Source organism: Globicephala melas, chromosome X (genome assembly GCF_963455315.2).
Source record: "Globicephala melas chromosome X, mGloMel1.2, whole genome shotgun sequence".
Taxonomy (NCBI): Eukaryota; Metazoa; Chordata; class Mammalia; order Artiodactyla; family Delphinidae; genus Globicephala; species Globicephala melas.
Window position 1 is genome coordinate 79,176,877 of NC_083335.1, and position 25,889 is coordinate 79,202,765.

A 25,889-nucleotide genomic window follows, 5' to 3' on the forward strand; every position below is an offset into this window, starting at 1 on the left:
TAGCTTGCTGGTCATTGAGTGGAGCTGGGTCTTGGCATCAAGATGGAGATCTCTGGGAGATTTTCACCATTTGATATTATGTGGAGCTGGGAGGTCTCTTGTGGACCAGTGTCCTGGACTTGACTCTCCCACCTCAGAGGCACAGCCCTGATGCCTGGCTGCAGCACCAAGAGCCTGTCATCCACACGGCTCAGAATAAAAGGGAGAAAAGAAGGAAAAAATAAAATAAAATATAGTTATTAATATAAAAAGTAATTATTAGGAAAAATTTTTTGGAAAGTGAAACAAAAACAAAAACACGGCCAGACAGAACCCTAGGAAAAATGCTAAAACAAAGCTATACAGACAAAAATCACACAGAGAAGCATACACATACACACTCCCAAAAAGAGAAAAAGGGAAAAAAATATATATATATATCATGTTCCCAAGGTCCACCTCCTCAATTTGGGAAGATTCGTTTTCTATTCAGTTATTCCACAGATGCAGGGTACATCAAGTTGATTGTGGAGATTTAATCTGCTGCTTCTCAGGCTGTTGGAAGAAATTTCCCTTTCTCTTCTTTGTTCGCACAGCTCCTGAGGTTCAGCTTTGGATTTGGACCCGCCTCTGTGTAGGTCACCTGAAGGCGTCTGTTCTTAGCTCAGTCAAGACAGGGTTAAAGGAGCAGCTGATTTGGGGGCTCTGGCTCACTGACGCCGGGAAGAGGAAAGTATACGGAATGCGGGATGAGCCTGTGGTCACAGAGGCCAGCATGACGTTGCACCAGCCTTAGGTGTGCCATGCCTTCTCCCAGGGAAGTTGTCCCTGGATTACAGGACCGTGGCAGTGACGGGCTTCACAGGCTCCCGGGAAGGGGTGTGTGGATAGAGGTCTGTGCTTGCACACCGGCTTCTTGGTGGCTGCAGCAGCCGCCTTAGCGTCTCATGCCCGTCTCTTGGGTCCGCACTGATAGCGGTGGCTCGCGCGTCTCTGGAGTCCCTTTAAATGGTGCTCTTAATCCCCTCTCCTCGCGCACCAGGAAACAAAGAGGCAAGAAAAAGTCTTTTGTCTCTTCGGCAGCTCCAGACTTTTTCCCCCGACTACCTCTGGGCTAGCTGTGGCACACTAGCCCTTTCAGTCTCTGTTCACGCAGCCAACTCCAGTCTTCTCCCTGGAATCCGACCTCCAAAGCCCGAGCCTCAGCTCCCAGTCCCGACCTGTCCCTGTGGGTGATGAGACAGCCTCGGGCTGGTGCGTGCTGTTGGGCACCGATACTCTGTGTGGAAGTCTCTCCACTTTGCCCTCCGCACCCCTGTTGCTCTGCTCTCCTCCGCGGCTCTGAAGCTTACCCCGTCGGCCACCCACAGTCTCCACCCGCGAAGGGGCTTCCTACTGTGTCGAAACTTTTCCTCCTTCACAGCTCCCTCCCACTGGTGCAGACCCTGTCCCTATTCTTTTGTCTCTGTTTTTTCTTTTTTCTTTTCCCCTTCCAGGTACGTGGAGAGTTTCTTGCCTTTTGGGAGGTCTGAGGTCTTCTGCCAGCATTCAGTAAGTGTTCTGTAGGCGTTTTCCCACAAGTAGATGTATTTCTGATGTATTTGTGGGTAGGAAGTTGATCTCCACGTTTTACTCTTCTGCCATCTTGAAGCTCCTCCAGAACTTGGGTTTTTAATGATGGCTTTGAGGCATCATACTTTTGGGGACCTCTTGTTAGGTTAGATGATAAGTTTACCTTATGGTGTAGGTCATGTGGCATTGGGAATTCTGTCAGATTCTTCTGTGAAGCTGCAGAGTGGGCAGTAATCCCCACAGGTACTCAAAATGGATGCTCTCCAGCATGTGGCAAAATTTCTCACAATTTCCCTGTGTATGTGTAATGCTGAATCTATACATGTGTACATGCATACAGTCACAGCACACACACACACACATCCCTAAAGCCACACCTTTACCTCTTTTCATTCTCAGTTTAGCTATTTTGATAATCCCTGCTTACAACTGTTAATTTCAACATATATAGTTATTCAATGCTTAACATTATAAACATACATTTAACTCCAAATTGAATGAGACATTGTGCCTGGTGCTCTATGGGGAAGTAGAGATTGATAAATCTTTTCACAAAAGCTTTTCCACGATCTTCATTAGCATTAGAAATAATCAAATTTAGTCAAGAGTAAAGAATAAAAACACTTATTTACAAAACACCATCCAGCTTTGGCAGGCAGGGAGGGTGAGTGGTTAATGTTTTATTTGTACATGTAATTGGAGATATAGGAAGCAGTATGGCAAAAACGAATGAATACTTATCATTAGAATTGCAAAAGAAAAGTGAGTAGTAAACTACTACAAGAGAAAGGAACTTTAAGTCACCATACAATGAGAAGAATCTCATCTTTTATAAGTACTAGTAGAGGAGGAGGTTTGACTTACATGCAGGATTATGGAAGAAGTTCCTCAGGAAACATGTTGGTTCATGAGTATGAGGAGGTATACTACAGAAAGATGTGAGCAGACCCCAGTGTTAGGAGGGGATATGGAGAAGTGCAGATAAGGAAAAAGAAAAATTAGGCAGTATGTCTTTGCTCAAGGGTCCCTATAAAAATGTATTTTTAAAAAATCTGAGTAAACATGTATTGTAATTCTTTCCTGTGACTATAAAAGTATAATGGACAGCATTAGAAATCAATTATGCTGTAAACATATAAGAATATCTTTTCATTGTAGGCTTATACCTTCCTGCATCTATTATAATGTATATCACATTATAAAATTCTGTTTTTTTCCTTGTTCCATTTTCTAGTTCCTAGTTGTTCACATTCTGGAAGAAGACAAAGGCCTTTAGAGATCCATCAGTCCAATCCTTTTTATTTCACAGTAAAGGAGAGTAAATTGCTTGTCCATGGTCACATTCATCTTCAGTGGCAGGAATTGGACTAGAATAAGGTCTCCTGATCGCCCATCAGGTGCTTTCATTACAACATGGTATGCTTAATATATCATCCTGTCCCTGCTCTGTACATGATGGTTCTCCCTCATTCTCAGCTGGGGCAGAATGGTTGTGAGGGAAAGGAATCGGTCTATTTGAGGCCCCTCTGGCTTGCTATGAGTGTGGGGCACTAGAAGATGTGGCAATAAAACACATCTCCTACTTCTATTCCAAATCTAAAAATAAACACACATACACACATACACACACACACACACACACACACACACACACACACGCACACACAGTCAGTCTACTCTGATCACCTAGCTGAGAAATATTTCCTGGATAGAGCGTTTTGTGTGAGAAGAACTTTTAAAGGCTGCCATAATAGAGGTTATTGATTTTAAAGGAGAATTTAAATTAATATTTAGACATTTTAAAGGCCCAGGACACATACACCTTTCAGAAGCTCTTCAAATAAAGCCCTAGTTACAGTTGATGACTGGCATGGAGATCTTCAGGCTCCAGGGAACATCTCAACAGCACTCATGGAGTCCCTAACCACAACACTATCAAATGCGCTCCTAATCAGTGGTAGGAATTGCTTCCAAACATGCAAATTCAAGCAGAAAGGAAAACACATTTGATTGGATTCTTTTTAAAAGCCCTACCATTTTCACATCTACTTTTGGTTTCATATTTATCAGCACTCCCATTCTAAATGTTCTATTCTGACTATCCGTATTTCTGGGTGACAATACCGGGGATACTTTATTACAATATACAGGAAAGGCACCTCAAGAGGGAGGGTGGTCAGATCTCTCAGGGCCATTTTCTTCTGTGTGTCCTTTGAGAACAAAATGAAAGTGTTATCATATTTTTAAAATGTCTATCCTATAATCTTTCATTCAAAGTTCAACACAAAGAATATGAATTTAAAATATCCTCTGTCACCGAGCCAATATCCCTGTGCCACGCGGCTGCTTCCCACTAGCTATCTACCTTACTACGTTTGTTAGTGTGTATATGTCCATGACTCTCTTGGCTCGGTGCTTTGTGACAGCCTGGAGGGGTGGGATAGGGAGGGTGGGAGGGAGGGAGACGCAAGAGGGAAGAGATATGGGAACATATGTATATGTATAACTGATTCACTTTGTTATAAAGCAGAAACTAACACACCATTGTAAAGCAATTATACCCCAATAAAGATGTTTAAAAAAAAAAATCCTCTGTCATATCCATGAACTAAGAAACCTATAAGAGGAAAGTTCTTGAAGCTCTGACAATCTCAATTTTATCAAAATATCAAAAAGTATCACAATTCTATAGATTGTCCTGGAGAAATTTATCTTTCTTGTGCTCCATAGGTTTCTGTAGAGTAAGGTTTTCTTTTATTTAAACTTTTTCCTAGAAATTTGCTCTCTCAAGTGAAGAGATATCATTTGATTACAAACAAGAGCCAGCTGTGTGTTGTGTGTTTCATCTCAGGCAATAAATTGCCCTTGTACCATATTTCTTGTCTCTTTCCATATAGTTTGTTGTATCTTATACACAGACTCCTGAAATTTTCTTTCTACTTGTGTAAGAAAGCTATAACTTTCTTTCTCTAGGGCATTGATGGTTCACAGAGCAAAGGGAGTCCTTTCTCAGGGCAGGGGGTTGTTCAAGGGCCACATGGGGATATACAGATATACAACAAATACAGAGTTTTGTTTGTGTGGTCTGTCAATGGATTTCATTAGGGACATATAGAACTGGGACTTACTTACACCAGGTATCTTTTTAAAAGTTTTCAGTCAATAATGAGATTGACCAGGCAGACGCCTTTACAGCATCATCTGAATTCTGTAAATGCTGTTTGCCACATTGCATCTCAGCAAAATTATTCCAGGTTTGATGGCAAAGTCACTTTGCAGCAGATTCTGGACTCTGAGAGCTTCGGCTATGTCATCTTCAGCAATATCACAAATTTGAGGGAACACCTCTTCTTCTGCTTCCACTTCAGGCATATCTTCCACTCCCTCAGCTCCCTCCTGCTCTGCTGTATGTATCTCTGTTGTATTGCTATGCTCAGCATCATCACGCAGGGAGATTTCTTCAGATTTCTTGGAATCTGACTCATAATGTCTTTGCTTTGTGTCCACACTGTGACATTTACCCTAAGAGAGAGAAAGAGAGCAGGGATCTGTTTTGAGCTTCCCCATACCCATCATAAATATCAAAGTCAGAAGAAAGCTTTATTTATTTCCTGGCATTTATTTTCATTCCTGCACCAAGACAAGACCTGCTGGGATTTAAGGATGTGAAGCCAGAATAAGTAGACAATTAGGACTCATTGCACTGGTACTCCATTCCGGATAACAGGTGCTACAAAAGCACTCAGGCAGGACACCTGGAAGGCGGGCAGTGGCGTGGCCCCGTGATTTTTTGTCTTCCTCTCCTGCAGAGTGCTGTGTGACTTCCCTCAGACATCCAGAGGGAGAGGTGTGCAGTCCATGGTGCGCTGCAAATCCCGTACCCATGTCTACCATCCCTGCGTGAAAGTCTGGGGACCGCTGAGTCCCCTCATTTTGGAGACTCACTGACACTTAACCCTTGGAGGCTGGCCTCGCTGGCCCACGGCTCTGAGGGCCTGGTGGGACCCAGGTTGTGGTGCCATGGGTGGGGGTGGCCCCACCAGTCTTATTAATTTTAATTTCCATATTATTAGCTATCAATAATAATATGCTACTCAGCAGGGGAAAAAAAAGAAAACTACCTTTGACATAGCTCTAAGTGGAAATGATAGGGAAAGCTTTTGAATTTCCCCTGTTGCTGTGTATGAATGTGTGTGTGTTGAGTGAAAAGGAGAATGCAACTAGTGATAATTGCTGAATTATGATCTATGGGCAAAGTTTGGTGGTTTGATGTTCATGGAAGCTGGTATTGCATAACTCTTTGGGGGAAAATATATATGCACATACATATAAATATATATTGTGTAATATATACTTATTTATTATGTAATATTTTATATATACTTATATTCAGTATAACCATACGAAATTGTCATTTTTCAGGTCAAAAATGGTTAAATATCAGCAATTACATATGGTTATATTATGTATGTATGTGTGTTTTAGGATGAACCCAAGAGAGAGAGAGAAAGAGGATGAGAAAGACAGAGACAGGGACAGGGACAGAGTAACAGAGAGTGAAGGATGTGTGTGTTTATGTGTGTATCTCATGGTAAAACTTATAAGTCATGGGCATCTGTATCTAAGTAAGATTGTCCTATAACTATGAAGCTGATGCTAATTGTGGAGTTCACTTAGTCTCTCCATAAACCATCTCGGAAAAGTAGCTAACATTCTCCTTTCCACATATTTCTGAGAAAGGTAGTTGAACAAGCTTCTTGTTCAATCTCAATTTTAGAGTCTGCAAGCAATTGAATTCTGTATTACTTCCAGAATGATAAAGGAAACAACTCATCATCATCTTAAAAAAATTATAGTAGCCATTTGTATATTATAGTTAATCTCATGACTACAATTGAAAAATTAGTACTGGATTACAGAAATATGACCAAATCCTGTCAGTCATTTGATATGAAATCAGTCCCCAAGATTATTGTTTATTGTTGAGGTACTTGTTAGCCTTCTATTTCTCATGGACAATGGATCTTTCTAAAACCATTGTTGCTGTTTTAAAATGTTTCTTTGAGAGAGCACTGAGAATGCCTAGGTATAAAACGCACTTTTTTCTGCAGCAAGTTGCTCCTTCCTGTCTGTTTTAAGGATTATTGAATTATCTTCATTAATATTCAGCTTATGTATTAACACTTGCTCTATGCAGGTACATGAAAAGCTGCTCAACATTACTAATTATTAGAGAAATGCAAATCAAAACAGCAATGAGATATTACCTCACACTGGTCAGAATGGCTATCATCAAAAACTAAAAATAGAAGTACCATATGATCCAGCAATTCCACTGTTGGGTATACATCAGAAGAAAACAAAAACACTAATTCAAAAAGATACGTGCACCACAATGTTCATAGCAGCAGTATTTACAATAGCCAAGATATGGAAGCAACCAAAGTGTCCATCAACAGACTAATGGATAAAGAAGATTTTATATATATATATATATATATATATATATATATATATATAATGAAACATTACTCAGCCATAAAACAGAATGAAATTCTGTCCATTGCAAAAATGCAGATGGATCTAGAGTGTATTATGCTTGCTGAAATAACACAGAAAAAGAAAGATTCTCTATGTTATTACTTATATGTAGAATCTAAAAAATAAAACAAAGGAATGTATCTAACAAAACAGACTCATAGATATAAAGAACATACTATTGGTTAGCAGTGCAGAGAGGGAAAGGGAAGAGTGGTGAAATACGGGTATGGGATTAGGAGACACAAACTACTATGTTTAAAATAAATAAAGAACAAGGATATATTGTACAGTACAGGGAAATATAACCATTATTTTGTAATAACTAAATGGAGTACAACCTATAAAAATATTGAAACACTATCTTATACACCTGAAACTAATATTGTAAATCAACTATACTTCAATAAAAATGAAAGCATCAAAAGCAGATGCCAGCACATAAAGTTAGCTATGTGGTTTATTTGAGACAATAAAGTCCCGAGGTTGATATTTTTTTCTACGAATGTACATTTTTAGAAATAACAGTAGAATTTAATAACATTGGGCTCAGAAGACCAAGGAATCTCTAATTCCTACCTTAGACCATAGCTCTCCTCTCCACAAAGTTCCTGAGGAAGATACACACAAGAAACAATGGTAGTGAGAAGCAAAGTAGATACTTGTTATCCAGAAATCTATTCAGAGTACTGTGGTAGGTCAGGTTGGAGCTTATGGTTAAGTCCAGAGGCCTATGGGGCCTCTTTCCTCTACCTAAACCAAAACCTACATCTCAGGGCCTTACCTGATTGTTGGCTGCCATGTGACAGATGACCACACAGATAAGCTTGATCCGTAAGAGAACAGAGAACTGACAACAACCATGATCTGATATATTTTGAAATTTGACTAGTCATATAAGTGTTCATTCTTCTTAGAGAGGAGTTTAGAGGTGTGTCAGAGGAGAAGCAAATGTTTCCATGTATTCTGTCATTTCTAGAATTCTACATGCACTAAATGTGTTGGTTCTTTTGCCTCCAATGTAGCATTTGAACAAAATGGAAATCAGCATGTAATCAGCTAGTGGTGCTGTTTAGGACAGCACCTTTGTTTACAGAAGGCAAGAGCTCTGAGGTCAGAAAGATTGTGAAGGGCAGTATAGGGCATGCTAAGTATTATAGTGTTTAGAAACATCATGCTACAGTAGTATGGAGAATTCCTGGAAGAGAGGAGAGACTAGTGGCAGGAAGACAGTTTGGAGGCTTTTGTGATATTCTGAGTGAAAGATGTAGAGCCTGAAGTAAGGTAGTAGGCACTGAGCTGAAGAGAGGTAGGCAGATTCTAAAGATATAAACAAGGTGATGTGGCATAATCAAGATTTAGTTATTGATTTGTTGTGGGAGAGGAGGAAGTAAGAGGTGACTACTGTGTTTCTGATTTGGGCAATGGAGTGGAGAATGGTGCCAAGATAGCAAAAAAAGAGCAGGTTTTAGTGTGTGGATGCAGTATCACACTACAGATATTTTGTTCCAGAGTGTGCTTCTAGAGCATTCAGATAGATGATAGATGGCTTGTTTTATATATATATATATATATATATATATATATATATATATATATATTTCAGAAATATGACTGAATATGCAAATGAGTAGTATGTAGGTTGATATCTTCTAATGAAAACCTGGTATCCAAAGCCACATATGTAACTGAATATATGATAACCTTATCTTGGAATTGAGCTTGGCCAAAAGAATAGCTGTGTGCAGGTCAAAGATATTCTTCAGAAACATTTCATAGCCTCGTTCAGGACTTGAGAATTGTGTAATTGAGGTACCAATGATTTACACAAAGGAGCATAGAGTAAAATAATGCAGCTTGGCAAAAAATTCAAGGCAGGTGTTAACCATATTCGACCAAAATTATTAAAACCAAGAAACAGCAACAACAAAAACCTTACATAAAATATCTGAAATTAATCATCTGCTGTGACATCAGTGAGAATGGTGGAGCAAAGACTACCAGAATACCTCTCATCCATAAAAAGCAATTAAAAACTGGCAAAAATGGTCATAATCAATGTTTTCAAAGCTCTGGAAATTAACCAAAACCTTGTAGAACTCCACTGAGCATTTATTAAAAACCTCTGTATCTCAGTAAGCTTTGTAGCATTTTAACTTGCCCTATTCCCATGCCCCCTCCCAGTTCTGCAGTAGCCTTGAAAACTAACTGTGTGATCACAGGGAAAACCAGCAACAAGGCAGCCACTGGAGGGGGCAGAATAGGGTTGGACCTTTTTCAAAATCCCATTCTTGGAAAATTGTTATTTGACCTGTCTGGCAGTTTATGGGAAGACCCCCATATACAAGGCTGTCTTTTACTGACCTGATTAAGAGCTGCCTCAGTGTCAATAACCAATTTCCCTGGGACATTTGTCAAAAACAATCAGAAACAACTATTTAACATTATGACTGCCTGAGGCAATAGGTAAGAGTTGGAGTGAACAATAGGTTAGCCAGAAAAGCTTAAAAGTAAAATCTAGAGAATGAGGTGTCCATAGGTGTGTTGATGGGCTTACAATGTATAAACATTATTTTGTAGGAAACTTATAACACAAAATATGAGGAAGAGCAAATTTTTGGATATTATTGTATGTTCAAAATATAGTAAAACAAACAAGGGAATTAAGATGGTATGTTGCAAAAAATTTAAGGGACAAAGAAGCAGTAATGGAGGTGTAGAGAAACGAAAAAGTTAAAAAAAATGTATAAAACAAATAGCAGAGAAGCAGATATAAATCCAACTTATCCATAATTACATTAATTGTAAATAGACTAAATACTCCAATCAAAAGGAAGAGTTTTTTTGGATTTTTAAAAATTGAAGTATAGTTGATTTACAGTGTTGTGTTAGTTTCAGGTGTACAGCACAGTGATTCAGTTATATATAAATATTCTATTTCAGGTTCTTTTCCCTTATAGGTTATTACAAAATATTGAGTATAGTTTCCTGTGCTATACAGTAGGTCATTTTAGGCTATCTGTTTTATATATAGTAGTGTGCATATGTTAATCCTGAACTCCTAATTTATCCCTCACCCCTTCCCCTTTGGTAACCATATGTTTGTTTTCTGTGTCTGTGGGTCTATTTCTGTTTTGTATATAAGTTAATTTATATCTTTTTTAAAAGATTCCACATATAAGTAATACCATATTATATTTGTCTTTCTCTGTCTGCCTTACTTCACTTAGTATGATAATCTCTAGGTCCACTCATGTTGCTACAAATGGCATTATTTCATTCTTTTTTTTACTGGTGAGTAATATTCTATTGTGTATATATACCACATCTTCTTTATCCATTCATCTGTCAACAGACATTTAGGTTGCTTCTATGTCTTGGCTATTGTAAACAGTGCTGCTCTGAAAATGGGGTGCATGTATCTTTTTGAATTATAGTTTTCTTCGGATATATCCCCAGGAGTGGAATTGCAGGATCATATGGTAACTTTATTTTTAGTCTTTTAAGGAACCTCCATACTGTTCTCCGTAGTTACTATACCAACTTACATTCCCACCAACAGTGTAGGAGGGTTCCTTTTTCTACACACACTCTCCAGCATTTACTATATGTTTCCTTCATCTCTCTTTCTGATCTTTCATTGTTAATGTATAGAAATGCAACAGATTTCTATGTATTAATTTTATATCCTGCAATATTACCGAATTCATTGATGAGCTCTAGTAGATTTCTGGTATCATCTTTAGGATTTTCTATGTATACTATCATGTCATCTGCAAACAGTGACATTTTACTTCTTATTTTCCAATTCAGATTCATTTTATTGCTTTTTCCTCTCTGATTGCTGTGGCTAGGACTTCCAAATCTACATTGAATAAAGGTGGTGAGAGTGAGCATCCTTGTTTTGTTCCTGATCATATAGGAAATACTTTCAGTTTTTCACCATTGATTATGATGCTAGCTGTGGGTTTGTCACATATGGCTTTTATTATGTTGAGGTATGTTCCCTCTATGCCCACTTTCTGGAGAATCTTTTATCATAAATGGATGTTGAATTTCATCAAAAGATTTTTCTGCATCTATTAAGATGATCATATGGTTTTTATTCTTCAATTTGTTAATGCAGTGTATCACACTGATTGATTTGCAGATATTAAAAAATCATTGGATCACTGGGATAAATCACACTTGACTGTGATGTTTCATCCTTTTAATGTATTGTTGTATTCGGATTGCTAATATTTTGCCGAGGATTTCTGCATCTTTGTTCATCAGCGATATTGCCTTGTAACATTTCTTGTGTGTATGATATTTTTGTGTTTTTGGTATCAGGGTGATTGTGGCCTCATAGAATGAGTTTGGGAGTGTTCCTTCCTCTGCATTTTTTGGAACACTTTCAGAAGGATAGGTGTTAACTTGTCTCTAAATGTTTGATAGTATTCACCTGTCAAGCCATCAGGTCATGGACTTTTGTTTGTTGGGAGTTTTAAATCACAGTTTCGATTTCAATTTTGTGATTCGTCTGTCCATATTTTCTATTTATCCCTGGTTCATTCCAGGGAGACTGTAACTTTCTAAGAACTTTCCATTTCTTCTAGGTTGACCATTTCCTTGGCATATAGTTGCTTTTAGTAGTTCCTTATGCTTCTGGGTATTTCTGTGGTGTCACTTGTTACTTCTCCTTTTTCATTTTTTTTTTAACATCTTTGTTGGAGTATAACTGCTTTACAATGGTATGTTAGTTTCTGCTTTATAACAAAGTGAATCAGTTATACAAATACATATGTTCCCATATCTCTTCCCTTTTGTGTCTCTCTCCCTCCCACCCTCCCTATCCCACCCCTCTAGGTGGTCACAAAGCACCAAGCTGATCTCCCTGTGCTATGCGGCTGCTTCCCACTATCTATCTATTTTACGTTTGGTAGTGTATATATGTCCATGCCACTCTCTCACTTTGTCACAGCTTACCCATCCTCCTCCCTGTATCCTCAAGTCAATTGTCTAGTAGGTCTGTGCCTTTATTCCCATCTTACCCATACGTTCTCCATGACCTATTTTTTTGCCTTAAATTCCATATATATGTATTAGCAAACAGTATTTCTTTTCTCTTTCTGACTTACTTCACTCTGTATGACACACTCTAGGTCCATCCACATCACTACAAATAATTCAATTGCGTTTCTTTTTATGGCTGAGTAATATTCCATTGTATATATGTACCACATCTTCTTTATCCATTCATCCAAAGATGGAAACTTAGGTTGCTTCCATCTCCTGGCTATTGTAAATAGAGTTGCAATGAACATTTTGGTACATGACTCTTTTTGAATTATGGTTTTCTCAGGGTATATGCCCAGTAGTGGGACTGCTGGGTCGTATGGTACTTCTATTCGTAGTTTTATTTTTGTTTTGTTTTGTTTTTGCGGTACACGGGCCTCTCACTGCTGTGGCCTCTCCTGTTGCAGAGCACAGGTTCCAGACGTGCAGGCTCAATGGCCATGAATCACGGGCCCAGCCACTTCGTGGCATGTAGGATATTCCCTGACCTGGGCATGAACCCATGTCCCCTGCATCAGCAGGTGGACTCTCAACCACTGCACCACCAGGGAAGCCCTATTTGTAGTTTTTGAAGGAACCTCCATACTGTTCTCCATAGTGGCTGTAACAATTTACATTCCCACCAGCAGCGCAAGAGTGTTCCCTTTTGTCCACACCCTCTCCAGCATTTATTGTTTCTAGGTTTTTTGATGATGGCCATTCTGACTGGTGTGAAATGATATCTCATTGTAGTTTTGATTTGAATTTCTCTAATGATTAATGATGTTGAGCATTCTTTCATGTATTTGTTGGCAATCTGTATATCTTCTTTAGAGAAATGTCTGTTTAGGTCTTCTGCCCATTTTTGGATTGGGTTGTTTGTTTTTTTTTGTTATTGAGCTGCATGAGCTGCTTGTAAACCTTGGAGATTAATCCTTTGTCAGTTGCTTCATTTGCACATATTTTCTCCCATTCTGAGGGTTGTCTTTTGGTCTTGTTTACAGTTTCCTTTGCTGTGCAAAAGCTTTTAAGTTTCTAGAGCTAATCAACAAATTTTGTAAAGTAGCAGGATACAAAATTAATGCACAGAAATCTCTGGCATTCCTATACACTAATGATGAAAAATCTGAAAGTGAAATCAAGGAAACACTTCCATTTACCATTGCAACAAAAGGAATAAAATATCTAGGAATAAACCTACCAAAGGAGAAAAAAGACCTGTATGCAGAAAATTATAAGACACTGATGAAAGAAATTAAAGATGATACAAATAGATGGAGATATCCACCATGTTCTTGGATTGGAAGAATCAACATTGTGAAAATGACTCTACTACACAAAACAATCTACAGATTCATTGCAATCCCTATTAAACTACCACTGGCATTTCTCACAGAACTAGATCAAAACATTTCACAATTTGTATGAAAACACAAAAGACCCCGAATAGCCAAAGCAATCTTGAGAACAAAAAATGGATCTGGAGGAATCAGGCTCCCTGACTTCAGACTATACTACAAAGCTACAGTAATCAAGCAGTATGGTACTAGCACAAAAACTGAAATAAAGATGCATAGAACAGCGTAGAAAGCCCAGAGATAACCCACACACATATGGTCACCTTATCTTTGATAAAGGAGGCAAGAATATACAGTGGAGAAAAGACAGCCTCTTCAATAAGTGGTTCTGGTAAAACTGGACAGGTACATGTAAAAGTATGAGATTAGAACACTCCCTAACACCATACAAAAAAAATAAGCTCAAAATGGATTAAAGACCTAAATGTAAGGCCAGAAACTATCAAACTCTTAGAGGAAAACATAGGATGAACACTCTATGACATAAATCACAGCAAGATCCTTTTTGACCCACCTCCTAGAGAAATGGAAATAAAAACAAAAATAAACAAATGGGTCCTTTTTCATTTTTAATTTCATTGTTTTGGGCCCTCTCCCTTTTCTCTTGATGTGTCTCGCTAAAGGTTTATTAATTTTATTTATCTTTTCAAAGAACCAGCTTTTTGTTTCATTCATCTTTTCTACTGTTTTCTCCATCTCTATTTCATTTATTTTTGCTCTGATCTTAATGATTTCTTTCTTTCTGCTATTGGGTTGGCCAAAAAGTCTTTTTGGTGTTTTCTGTAAGATGGTTCTAGTAGTGTTTAGTTGTCTTTAACTTCATTCAGAAAATTTTGTTAGATTTTATTGACAGCTGTCATATCAGCATTCATTTAAAATAAAACTTATCAAAATTGGTGAATTTTTGTATAGTCATTTTAATATTGAAGATGGATGAAAAAAGCAACATTTTCTGCATATTATGCTTTATTATTTCAAGAAAGGTAAAAATGCAACTGAAATGCAGAAAAAGATTTCTGCTGTATATGTGGAAGGTGCTGTGACTGATCAAACATGTCGAAAGTGGTTTGTGAAGTTTCATGCTGGTAATTTCTCACTGGACAATGCCCCAATGTCAGGTAGACCAGTTGAATTGATAATGATCAAATTGAGATATTAATTGAGAGCAATAAACGTTATAACACACAGGACATAGCTGACATACTCAAAATATCCAAATCAAGCATTGAAATTCATTTGCACTGCCTTTGTTATGCTAATCGCTTTGATGTTTGGGTTCCACATAAGTTAAGTGAAAAAAACCTTTTAAACCATATTTCCACGTGTAATTCTGTACTTAAACATAATGGAAACATTCCATTTTTAAAACAAATTGTGATAGGTGGTGAAAAGTGGATACTGTACAATAATGTGGAATGGAAGAGATCATGGGACAAGAGAAATGAACCACTACCAACCACACTAAAGTCCAGTCTTCATCCAAAGAAAGTGATATTGTGTATATAGTGGAATTGGAAGTGAGTCCTCTATTAAGAGCTCCTTCTGGAAAACTAAACAATTAACTCCAATAAGTACCGCTCCCAATTAGACCAACTGAAAGCAGCACTCTATGAAAAGTGTCTGGAATTAATCAGTGGAAAATGCATAATCTTCCATCAGGATAATTCAAGACTGCATGTTTCTTTGATGACCAGGAAAAAACTGTTATAGCTTGCCTGGGAAGTTCTGATTCATCCGCAGTATTCACCAGTCATTGCATATTTGGATTTCAATTTATTTTGGTCTTTACACAATTCTCTCTCTCTTTTTTTTTTTTTTTTTTTTTTTTTTTACGGTATGTGAGTCTCTCACTGCTGTGGCCTCTCCCATTGCGGAGCACAGGCTCTGGATGCACAGGCTCAGTGGCCATGGCTCACGGGCCTAGCCACTCCACGGTATGTGGGATCTTCCTGGACCAGGGCATGAATCCGTGACCCCTGCATCAGCAGGTGAAATCCCAAACACTGCACCACCAGGGAAGCCCAAATTCTCTTTTTCTTTATGTTTATTTTTTTTTATTAGTCATCTATTTTATACACACCAGTGTATACATGTCAATCCCAATTTCCCAATTCATCCCAACACCACCAACCCCACTGCCTGCCACTTTCCCCTCTTGGTGTCCATACGTTTCTTCTCTACTTCTGTGTCTCAATGTCTGCTCTGCAAACCGGTTCATCTGTACCATTTTCTAGGTTCCACATAAATGCGTTAATATACGATGTGTGCTTTGCTCTTTATGACTTACTTAACTCTGTATGACAGTCTCTAGATGCATCCACGTCTCTACAAATGACCCAGTTTCTTTCCTTCTTATGACTGAGTAATATTCCATTGTATATATGTACCACATCTTCTTTATCCATACATCTGTCGATGGGCATTTCAGCTGCTTCCATGACCTGGTTATTGTAAATAGTGCTGCAATGAACACTGGGGTGCATGTGTCTTTTTGAAATATGGTTTTCTCTGGGTATATGCTGAGTAGTGGGATTGCTGGGTCATATGGTAATTCTATCTTTAGTTCTTTAAGGAACCTACATACTGTTTTCCATAGTGGCTGTATCAATACACATTCCCAACAAGAGTGCAAGAGGGTTTCCATTTCTCCACACCCTCTCCAGCATTTGTTGTTTGTAAATTTTCAGATGATGCCCATTCTAACTGGTATGAGGTGATACCTCATTGTAGTTTTGATTTGCATTTCTCTAATAATTAGTGATGTTGAGCAGCTTTTCATGTGTTTCTTTGCCATCTGTGTGTCTTCTTTGGAGAAATGTCTATTTAGGTATTCTGCCTATTTTTGGATTGGGTTGTTTGTTTCTTTAAAATTGAGTTGCACGAGCTGTTTATATATTTTGGAGATTAATCCTTTGTCTGATGATTTATTTGCAAATATTTTCTCCCATTCTGAGGATTGTCTTTTCATCTTGTTTATGGTTTCCTTTGCTATGCAAAAGCTTTTAAGTTTCATTAGGTCCCATTTGTTTCTTTTTGTTTTTATTTCCATTTCTCTAGGAGGTGGATCAAAAAATATCTTGCTGTGATTTATGTCAAAGAGTGTTCTTCTTATGTTTTCCTCTAAGAGTTTTATAGTGCCCAGTCTTACATTTAGGTCTGTAATCCATTTTGAGTTTATTTGTGTGTATGGTGTTAGGGAATATTCTAATTTCTTTCTTTTACATGTAGCTGTCCAGTTCTCCCAGCACCACTAATTGAAGAGACTGTCTTTTCTCCATTGTATATCCTTGCCTCCTTTGTCATATATTAGTTGACCATAGGTGTCTGAGTTTATCTCTGGGCTTTCTATCCTGTTCCATTGATCTATATTTCTGTTTTTGTGACAGTACCATATTGTCTTGATTACTGTAGCTTTGTAGTATAGTCTGAAGTCAGGGAGTCTGATTCCCCCAGCTCCGTTTTTTTCCCTCAAGACTGTTTTGGCTATTCGTGGTCTTTTGAGTCTCCATGCAAATTTTAAGAGTTTTTGTTCTAGTTCTGTAAAAATTGACATTGGTAATTTGATAGGGATTGCATTGAATCTGTAGATTGCTTTGGGTAGTGTATTCATTTTCAAAATATTGATTTTTCCAATCCAAGAGCATGGTGTGTCTCTCCATCTATTGGTATCATCTTTAATTTCTTTCATCAATGTCTTATAGTTTTATGCATACAGGTCTTTTGTCTCCCTAGGTAGTTATTATTCCTAGGTATTTTATTCTTTTTGTTGCAATGGTAAATGGGAGTGTTTCCTTAATTTCTCCTTCAGATTTTTCATCATTAGTGTATAGGAATGCAAGAGATTTCTGTGCATTAATTTTCTATCCTGCTTATTTACTAAATTAATTGATCAGCTCTATTAGTTTTCTCGTGGCATCTTTAGGATTCTCTATGTATAGTATCATGTCATCTGCAAAGAGTGATAGTTTTACTTCTTCTTTTCCAGTTTGTGTTCCTTTATTCCTTTTTCTTCTCTGATTGCAGTGGCTAGGACTTCCAAATCTATGTTGAATAATAGTGGTGAGAATGGACATCCCTGTCTTGTCCCTGATCATAGAGGAAATTCTTTCAGTGTTTCACCATTGAGAATGATGTTTCCTGTGGGTTTGTTGTATATGGCCTTTATTATGTTGATGTAGGTTACCTCTATGCCCACTTTCTGGAGAGTTTTTATCATAAATAGGTGTTGACGTTTTTCAAAATATTTTTCTGCATCTATTGGGATGATCATATGATATTTATTCTTCAATTTGTTAATATGGTGTATCACATTGATTGATTTGCATATATTGAAGAATCCTTGCATCGCTGGGATAAATCCCTTTTGATCACGGTCTATGATCCTTTTAAAGTGTTCTTGGATTCTGTTTTGTTGAGGATTTTTGCCTCTATATTCATGAGTGATATTGGTCTGTAATTTGTTTTTTTGTAGTGTCTTTGTCTGGTTTTGGTATCAGGGTGGTGGTGGCCTCATAGAATGATTTTGGGAGTTTTCCTTCCTCTGCAGTTTTTTGGAAGAGTTTGAGAAAGATGGGTGTTAGCTCTTCTGTAAATGTTTGATAGAATTCACCTGTGAAGCCATCTTGTCCTGGACTTTTGTTTGTTGGAAAATTTTAATCACAGTTTCAATTTCATTACTTGTGATTGGTGTGCTCATATTTTCTATTTCTTCCTGGTGCAGTCTTGGAAGGTTATAACTTTCTAAGAATTTGTTCATTTCTTCCAGGTTGTCCATTTTATTGGCATAGATTTGCTTGTAGTAGTCTGTTAGGATGCTTTGTATTTCTGCTGTATCTGTTATAACTTCTCCTTTTTCATTTTTAATATTATTGATTTGAGTCCCCTACCTCTTTTTCTTGATGAGTGTAGCTAATGGTTTATCAATTTTGTTTATTTTCTCAAAGAACCAACTTTTAGTTTTATTGTTTCTTGCTATTGTTTTCTTTGTTTCTATTTCATTTATTTCTGCTCTGATCTTTATGATTTCTTTCCTTCTGCTAACTTTGAGTTTTGTTTGTTCTTCTTTCTCTAGTTCCTTTAGGTGTAAGGTTATATTGTGTATTTGAGATTTTTCTTGTTTCTTGAGGTAGGCTTTTATAGCTATAAACTTCCCTCTTAGAACTGCTTTTGCTGCATCCCATAGGTTTTGGATCATCGTGGTTTCATTGTCTCTAGGTATTATTTTATTTCTTCTTTGATTTCCTTAGTGATTCTTGGTTATCTAGTAACGTGTTGTTTATTCTCCATTTGTTTGTTTGTTTTTTGTTTTTTACTTTTTTTCCCCTGTAATTGATTTCTAGTCTCATAGCATTGTGGTCAGAAAAGTTTTTTTTTTTTTTTTGTGGTACACGAGTCTCTCACTGTTGTGGCCTCTCCCATTGCAGAGCACAGACTCCAGATGCGCAGGCTCAGTAGCTGTGGCACATGGGCCTCGCCGCTCCGCGGCACATGGGATCTTCCCGGACTGGGACATGAACCCGTGTCCCCTGCATCAACAGGCGGACTCTCAACCACTGAGCCACCAGAAAAGCCCCAGAAAAGATTTTTGATATGATTTCATTTTCTTATATTTACTGAAGCTTCATTTGTGACCCAAGATGTGATCTATCCTGGAGAATGTTCCATGTGCACTTGAGAAGAACGTATAATCTGCTTTTTTTAGATGGAATGTCCTATAAATATCAACTAAATCTATCTGGTCTTTTGTGTCAGTTAAAACTTGTGTTTCCTTATTAATTTTCTGTTTGGATGATCTCTCCATTGGTGTAAGTGTGGTGTTAAAGTCCCCCACTATTATTGTCTTACGATTGCTTTCCTCTTTTAGAGCTGTTAGCAGTCACCTTATGTAGTGAGGTGCTCCTATGTTGGGTGTATATATATTTATAATTGTTATATCCTTCTTGGATTGATCCCTTGATCATTACATAGTGTCCTTCCTTGTCTCTTATAACATTATTTATTTTAAAGTCTATTTTATCTGATATGAGTATTGCTACTCCAGCTTTCTTTTGTTTTTTATTTTCATGGAATATCTTTTTCCATCTCCTCACTTTCAATATCTATGTGTCCCTAGGTCTGAAGTGGGTCTCTTGTAGACAGCACATATATCAGTTTTGTTTTTGTATCCATGCAGTAAGCCTGTGTCTTTTGGTTGGAGCATTTAATCCAATCATGTTTAAGGTAATTTTCAATATGTATATTCCTATTACCATTTTGTTGATTGTTTTGTTTTTTTTTTTGTGTGTGTGTGTAGGTCCTTTTCTTCTCTTGTGTTTCCCCCTTAAAGAAGTTCCTTTAGCATTTGTTGTAGAGCTGGTTTGGTGGTGCTGAATGCTCTTAGCTTTTGCTTGTCTGTAAAGCTTTTGATTTCTCCATTGAATCTGAATGAGATCCTTGCTGGGTAGAGTATTCTTGGTTGTAGGTTCTTTCCTTTCTTCACTTTCAGTATTTCATGCCATTCCCTTCTAGGTTGTAGAGTTTCTGCTGAGAAATCAGCTGTTAACCTTATGGGGGTTCCATTGTATGTTATTTGCCATTTTTCCCTTGCTGCTTTCAATGATTTTTCTTTGTCTTTATTTTTTGCCAATTTGATTGCTATGTGTCTCAGAATGTTTCTCCTTGGTTTTATCCTGTATGGGACTCTATGCACTTCCTGGACTTGGCTGCCTATTTCCTTTCCCTTGTTAGGGAAATTTTCAACTATAATCTCTTCAAATATTTTCTCAGGTCCTTTCTCTCTCTCTTCTCCTTCTGGAATCCTTATAATGCAAATGTTGTTGTGTTTAATCTTGTTTCAGAGGTCTGTTAGGCTGTCCTCATTTCTTTTCATTCTTTTGTCTTTACTCTCTTCTGCAGCAGTGAATTCCACCATTCTGTCTTCCAGGTCACTTATCCATTCTTCTGCCTCAGTTATTCTGCTGTTGATTCCTTCTAGTGTATTTTTCTTTTCATTTATTGTATTGCTCATGTCTGTTTTTGTGTTTTTTATTTTTTCTACATCTTTGTTAAACATTTATTGCATCTTCTCGATCTTTACCTCCATGCTTTTTCCGAGGTCCTGGATCATCTTCACTATCATTATTCTGAATTCTTTTTCTGGAAGATTGCCTATCTCCATTTCATTTAGTTGTTTTTCTGAGATTTTATCTTGTTCCTTCATCTAGTATATAGCCCTCTGCCTTTTCAACTTGTCTATCTCTCTGTGAATGTGTTTTTTGTTCCACAGGCTGCAGGATTGTAGTTCTTTTTGCTTCTGTTGTCTACCCCCTGTATTTCTCCTTTAATGTCTCTCTGTACTAGAAGTTCCCAAAATGTTTGGTCTTAGGAACTTTACAGTCTTAAAAACTGGGTTTTACTCTCCAAATTTACAGTACTAGAAACTAAAATTTTTTAAAAAATAATATTCAAGCAGAAACTATTAACTTATTTATAAGTAACAAAGCAGAAGAAAAAGAGAAAGGTAAACAAAGATGAGACAAATAGAAAACAAATAGTAAAATGGTAAAATTAATTTTAACACATCAATAATCATATTCAATATAAGTGGTATAATGACTATAAGAAAGGCAGTGACTGTCACACTTGTTAAAAGGCAAGACAGAGTTTTCTGCTACCTACAATAAATTTTAAGAACAACAATTTATAAATGTAAAGACACAAATAGATTAATAAAAGATGGGAAAAGGTATACTATGCTAACACTAATCAAAAGAAAGCTGAGAAGTTTATATTAGTATAAGACAAATTAAATATCAGATCAAAGAATATTATCAAGGATAAAGAAGGTAATTTCATAATGAAAATGTTATCAATTCATAAAGAAGATATAAATATGTTTATGAAACTAGTAACAGAGCTTCAAAATACTTGAAGCATAAACTTAGAGAACTTAAAGGAGAAATGGACAAAGTCACAATTATAGTCAGAGGTTTTATCACTCCTTTCTTAATATTTGATAGGAAAAAGGAAGAATCAGTAAGGATATATAAGACTATAAGAGCATCGTCAATCAACTTGACATGATATTAATAGAACACTCTACCTGGCAAGAGAAAAATATACATTCTTTTCAAGCACAAATGGAACATTTACCAAGGTAGAGTATATTTGAGGCTATAGAACAATCCTGATAAGTTTAAAATAATGCAAATCATATAAAGTATACCCTGTGATCAGAAATGATTATTTTAAAAATCTAATAATAGAAAGTTACCTGGAAATCCTCCAAATATTTGGAAACTAAACAATAACTTTGAAGTAACCGTTTGATTAAAGTATAAATCAAAATAGAAATAAGAAGGTAATTGAATTGAATGAAAATAAAAATGTGATATCAAAATTTGCCAGGTGCAACTTAAGCAGTGCTTGGAGGGAAATGTGTAGCACTAAATGACTATATTAGAAAAGAAGAAAGGTCTCATTACAGTGGCCTCAACTTCTACTTATGAAACTTGAAAAAGAATAGTAAATTAAATCCATAATTTAATTTGAGCAGATGAAAGTATATAATACACACAAGTGAGCAGATGAAAGTATATAATACACACAAGAACAGAAACCAGTGGAGGAGAAAAGAGAAAAGCAATGTAGAAAAGCAATGGTTCCTAGAGAAGATCAATAAAATTGGCAAACATCTAGCCTGACTCAGGAGGAAAAAGAGAAAAGAGAAATATCAACATCAAGAGTGATGGGTCAGGGACACCACTGGTGGTGCAGTGGTTAAGAATCCTCCTGCCAATGCAGGGGACACGGGTTTGAACCCTGATCTGGGAAGATCCCACATGCCACAGAGCAACTAAACCTGTGTGCTACAAATACTGAGCCTACTTTCTAGGGCCTGTGAGCCACAACTACTGAGCCTGCATAACTAGAGCCCATGCTCCACAACAAGAGAAGCCACTGAAATGAGAAGCCCGTGCACTGCAGTGAAGACTAGCCCCCACTCACCGCAATTAGAGAAAGCCTGAATGCAGCAATGAAGACCCAACACAACCAAAAATAAATAAATAAATAAATTTAAAAAAAAGAGTGAAGGAGCAGACATCACTAATGATCTTACAGACGTTTAAAGGATAATAAATGAATACTATATACAACTTAATACAAAAAAATTTGAAAAATTTGATGAAATGGACAAATTTCTTGAAAGGCACTAACTATCAAAGCTAACTGACGAAGAAATAGATAGACTGAATTGTCTTATATGTATTTAAAAATGATTTTGTAGATTAAAACTTTCCCAGAAGGAAAACTGGAAATCTCTTTTCCTATATGTGTTCCTTGGTGAATTATTCCAAGTATTAATGTGAGGAATAATACTAATCCTACACAAACTCTTCCAGAAAATAGAAGAGAGAACCCTTCCCAACTCATTTTATGAGGCCCTGGTACCAAAACTAGACAAAGGCAGTATAATTAAAGAAAACTACAGACCAATAGCTTTCTTCATAAAATTTTAGGAAATAAAATTCAATAATATGCTGAAGGAGAATATATCATAACCAAGTAGAGTTTATCCCAGGAATTCAGGATTGGCTTAACATTTGAAAATCAATCAGTGTATTTTACTATATTAGCAGATTAAAGACAAAAAGGTCTGATCATCTCAATGGATATATAAGAAGCATTTGTTGGGTTTCCCTCGTAGCACAGTGGTTGAGAGTCCCCCTGCCGATGCAGGGGACATGGGTTCGTGCCCCAGTCCGGGAATATCCCACATGCCACAGAGCGGCTGGGCCCATGAGCCAAGGCTGTTGAGCCTGCGCATCCAGAGCTTGTGCTCTGCAACAGGAGAGGCCACAACAGTGAGAGGCCCACGTACTGCAAAAGAAACAAAAACAAAACAAACAAAAAAGAAGCATTTGTTAAAATTAAGTACCCATATGTCAAAAAATTTCAGAAATCTTGGAATAGAAGGGAACTTCATGAATCTGATGACTATCTACAGAAATCCTACTGTTATTATTGTATTTACTGGTAAGACTAGTAATACCTCCACCAATCAGAAGGAAGACAGGCATACCCACACTAATTACTTCTACTCAGCATTACTGGGCATTCTAGGAAGTGCAATAAAAAAAGAAATAAGAGCCAAACAAGCTGGAAAGGAAGAAGTAAAATTTTTTTATTCATAGATGATCTGATTGTCTACTTAGAAATTCCTACAGACTTTTTAAAAACATTACTATAACTAAGAATTGACCTTAGCAAGCTCACAAGATACAAATATTAATTGTATTTCTCTAATGCAGCAATGGAAACTCTGAAATATAAATTTAAAAAATCACTACCAATTATAATACTATCACACATGTTATATAATTAAAGAAAATTTTGACAAAAGATGTGCAAGACCTGATGACAAAATTAAAAGACATCACTAAGAGGAATTAAGGAAGATCTAAATAACTATACTATGCTTTTGTATTGGAGCATTCAATATTGCTTGTTAAGTTGACATATCTCCCTAAATTGATCAATAGATTCAGAGCAATCCAAACCAAAATCGCAGCAGGGTTGTTGTTTTTTTAAATAACATTTCATGAGCTGGTCCTAAAATTTACATGGAAATCAGAACGTAGAATAGCCAAGCAATTTTGAAAATGAGGAGCAAATTTGAGGATTTACACTACCTGATTTCAAACTTATTTTAAAGCTACAATAAACAAGAAAATGTGGTGTTGGTGTAAATGTCAATGTATAAATCAATGGAACAGAATGGAGAGTCCGGAAATAGATCAACATGTATATGGTCAATTGTTTTCCAACTTAAGTAGCCGAGGTAATCCAAAAGGAATATATATACCTTTCAACAAATTTATTAAAATAAATGAGAACAGTAAACCTCATGATGGTTTTTTTACACAATGATGGCATTTATTAAAAAGATATTAATGAATCTCATGGACTTCAAGGAAAAGGTAAACTCCCCAGCCTCTGGAAGATCCAGAAACTTCCATAAACTGAAGGGCCATCCACCTGCTATTTTTCTTTTAACATATTTATTGAAGTATAATTGTTTTACAATAGTGTGTTAGTTTCTGCTTTATAACAAAGTGAATCAGCTATGCATATACATAAATCCCCATATCTCCTCACTCTTCTGTCTCCTTCCCACCCCCCATATCCCACCCCTCTAGGTGGTCAAAAAGCATCAAGCTGATCTTGCTGTCCTATGTGGCTGCTTCCCACTAGCTATCTATTTTACATTTGTTAGTATATATAAGTCCATGCCACTGTCTCACTTCATCCCAGCTTCCCCTTCCCCTTCCCCATGTCCTCAAGTCCATTCTCTACATCTGACTCTTTATTCCTGACTCTGCCCCTAGGCTCTTCAGAACCTTTTTTTTTTTTTTTTTTTTTTTAGATTCCATATATATGTCTTAGCATATGGCATTTGTTATTCCCTTTCTGAATTACTTCACTCTGTATGACAGACTTTAGGTCCATCCAACTCACTACAAATAACTCGCTTTCATTTCTTTTTATGGCTGAGTAATATCCCATTGTATATATGTGCCACATTTCTTTACACATTCATTTGTCAATGGACACATAGGTTGCTTCCATATTTTGGCTATTGTAAATACAGCTGCAGTGAATATTGTGGTACATGACTCTTCTTGAATTATGCTTTTCTCAGGGTATAAGTCCAGTAGTGGTATTCCTGGGTCGTATGGTAGTACTATTTTTACCTTTTAAGGAACTTCCATACTGTTCTCCATAGTGGCTGTATCAATTTACATTCCAACCAGCAGTGAAAGAGGGTTCCCTTTTCTCCACACTCTCTCCAGCATTTACTGTTTGTAGATATTTTGCTGATGGCCATTCTGACAGGTGTGAGGAGATACCTCATTGTAGTTTTGATTTGTATTTCTCTAAAGGTTAGTGATGTTGAGCATCCTTTCACGTCTTTGTTGGTGATCTGTATATCTTCTTTAGAGAAATGTCTATTTAGGTCTTCTGCCCATTTTTGGATTGGGTTGTTTGTGTTTTTTTTGATATTGAGCTGCATGCGCTGCTTGAAAATTTTGGAGATGAACCCTTTGTTAGTTGCTTCATTTGCAAATATTTTATCCCATTCTGAGGGTTGTCTTTCCGTCTTGTTTATGGTTTCCTTATCTGTGCAAAAGCTTTTAAGTTTCATTAGGTCCCATTTGTTTATTTTTCTTTTTATTTCCATTACTCTCAGAGGTGGATCAAAAAAGATCTTCCTGTGGTTTACGTCAAAGAGTGTTCTTCCTCTTTTCCTGTGAGAGTTTTATAGTGTCTGGCCTTACATTTAGGTCTTTAATCCAATTTCAGTTTATTTTTGTGTATGGTGTTAGGGAGTGTTCTAATTTCATTCCTTAATACGTAGCAATCCAC

General features: G+C 37.0%; 1 protein-coding gene and 1 pseudogene across 1 annotated transcript in view; one reads left to right on the plus strand and one right to left on the minus strand.

Annotated features, from left to right (window-relative positions):
• Positions 1-25,889, plus strand: part of KLF8 (KLF transcription factor 8) — a 358,412-nt gene that overhangs the window by 69,955 nt on the left and 262,568 nt on the right. The gene's annotated exons all lie outside the window — the stretch shown is intronic.
• Positions 4,399-5,124, minus strand: LOC115849696 (TIR domain-containing adapter molecule 2-like; annotated as a pseudogene).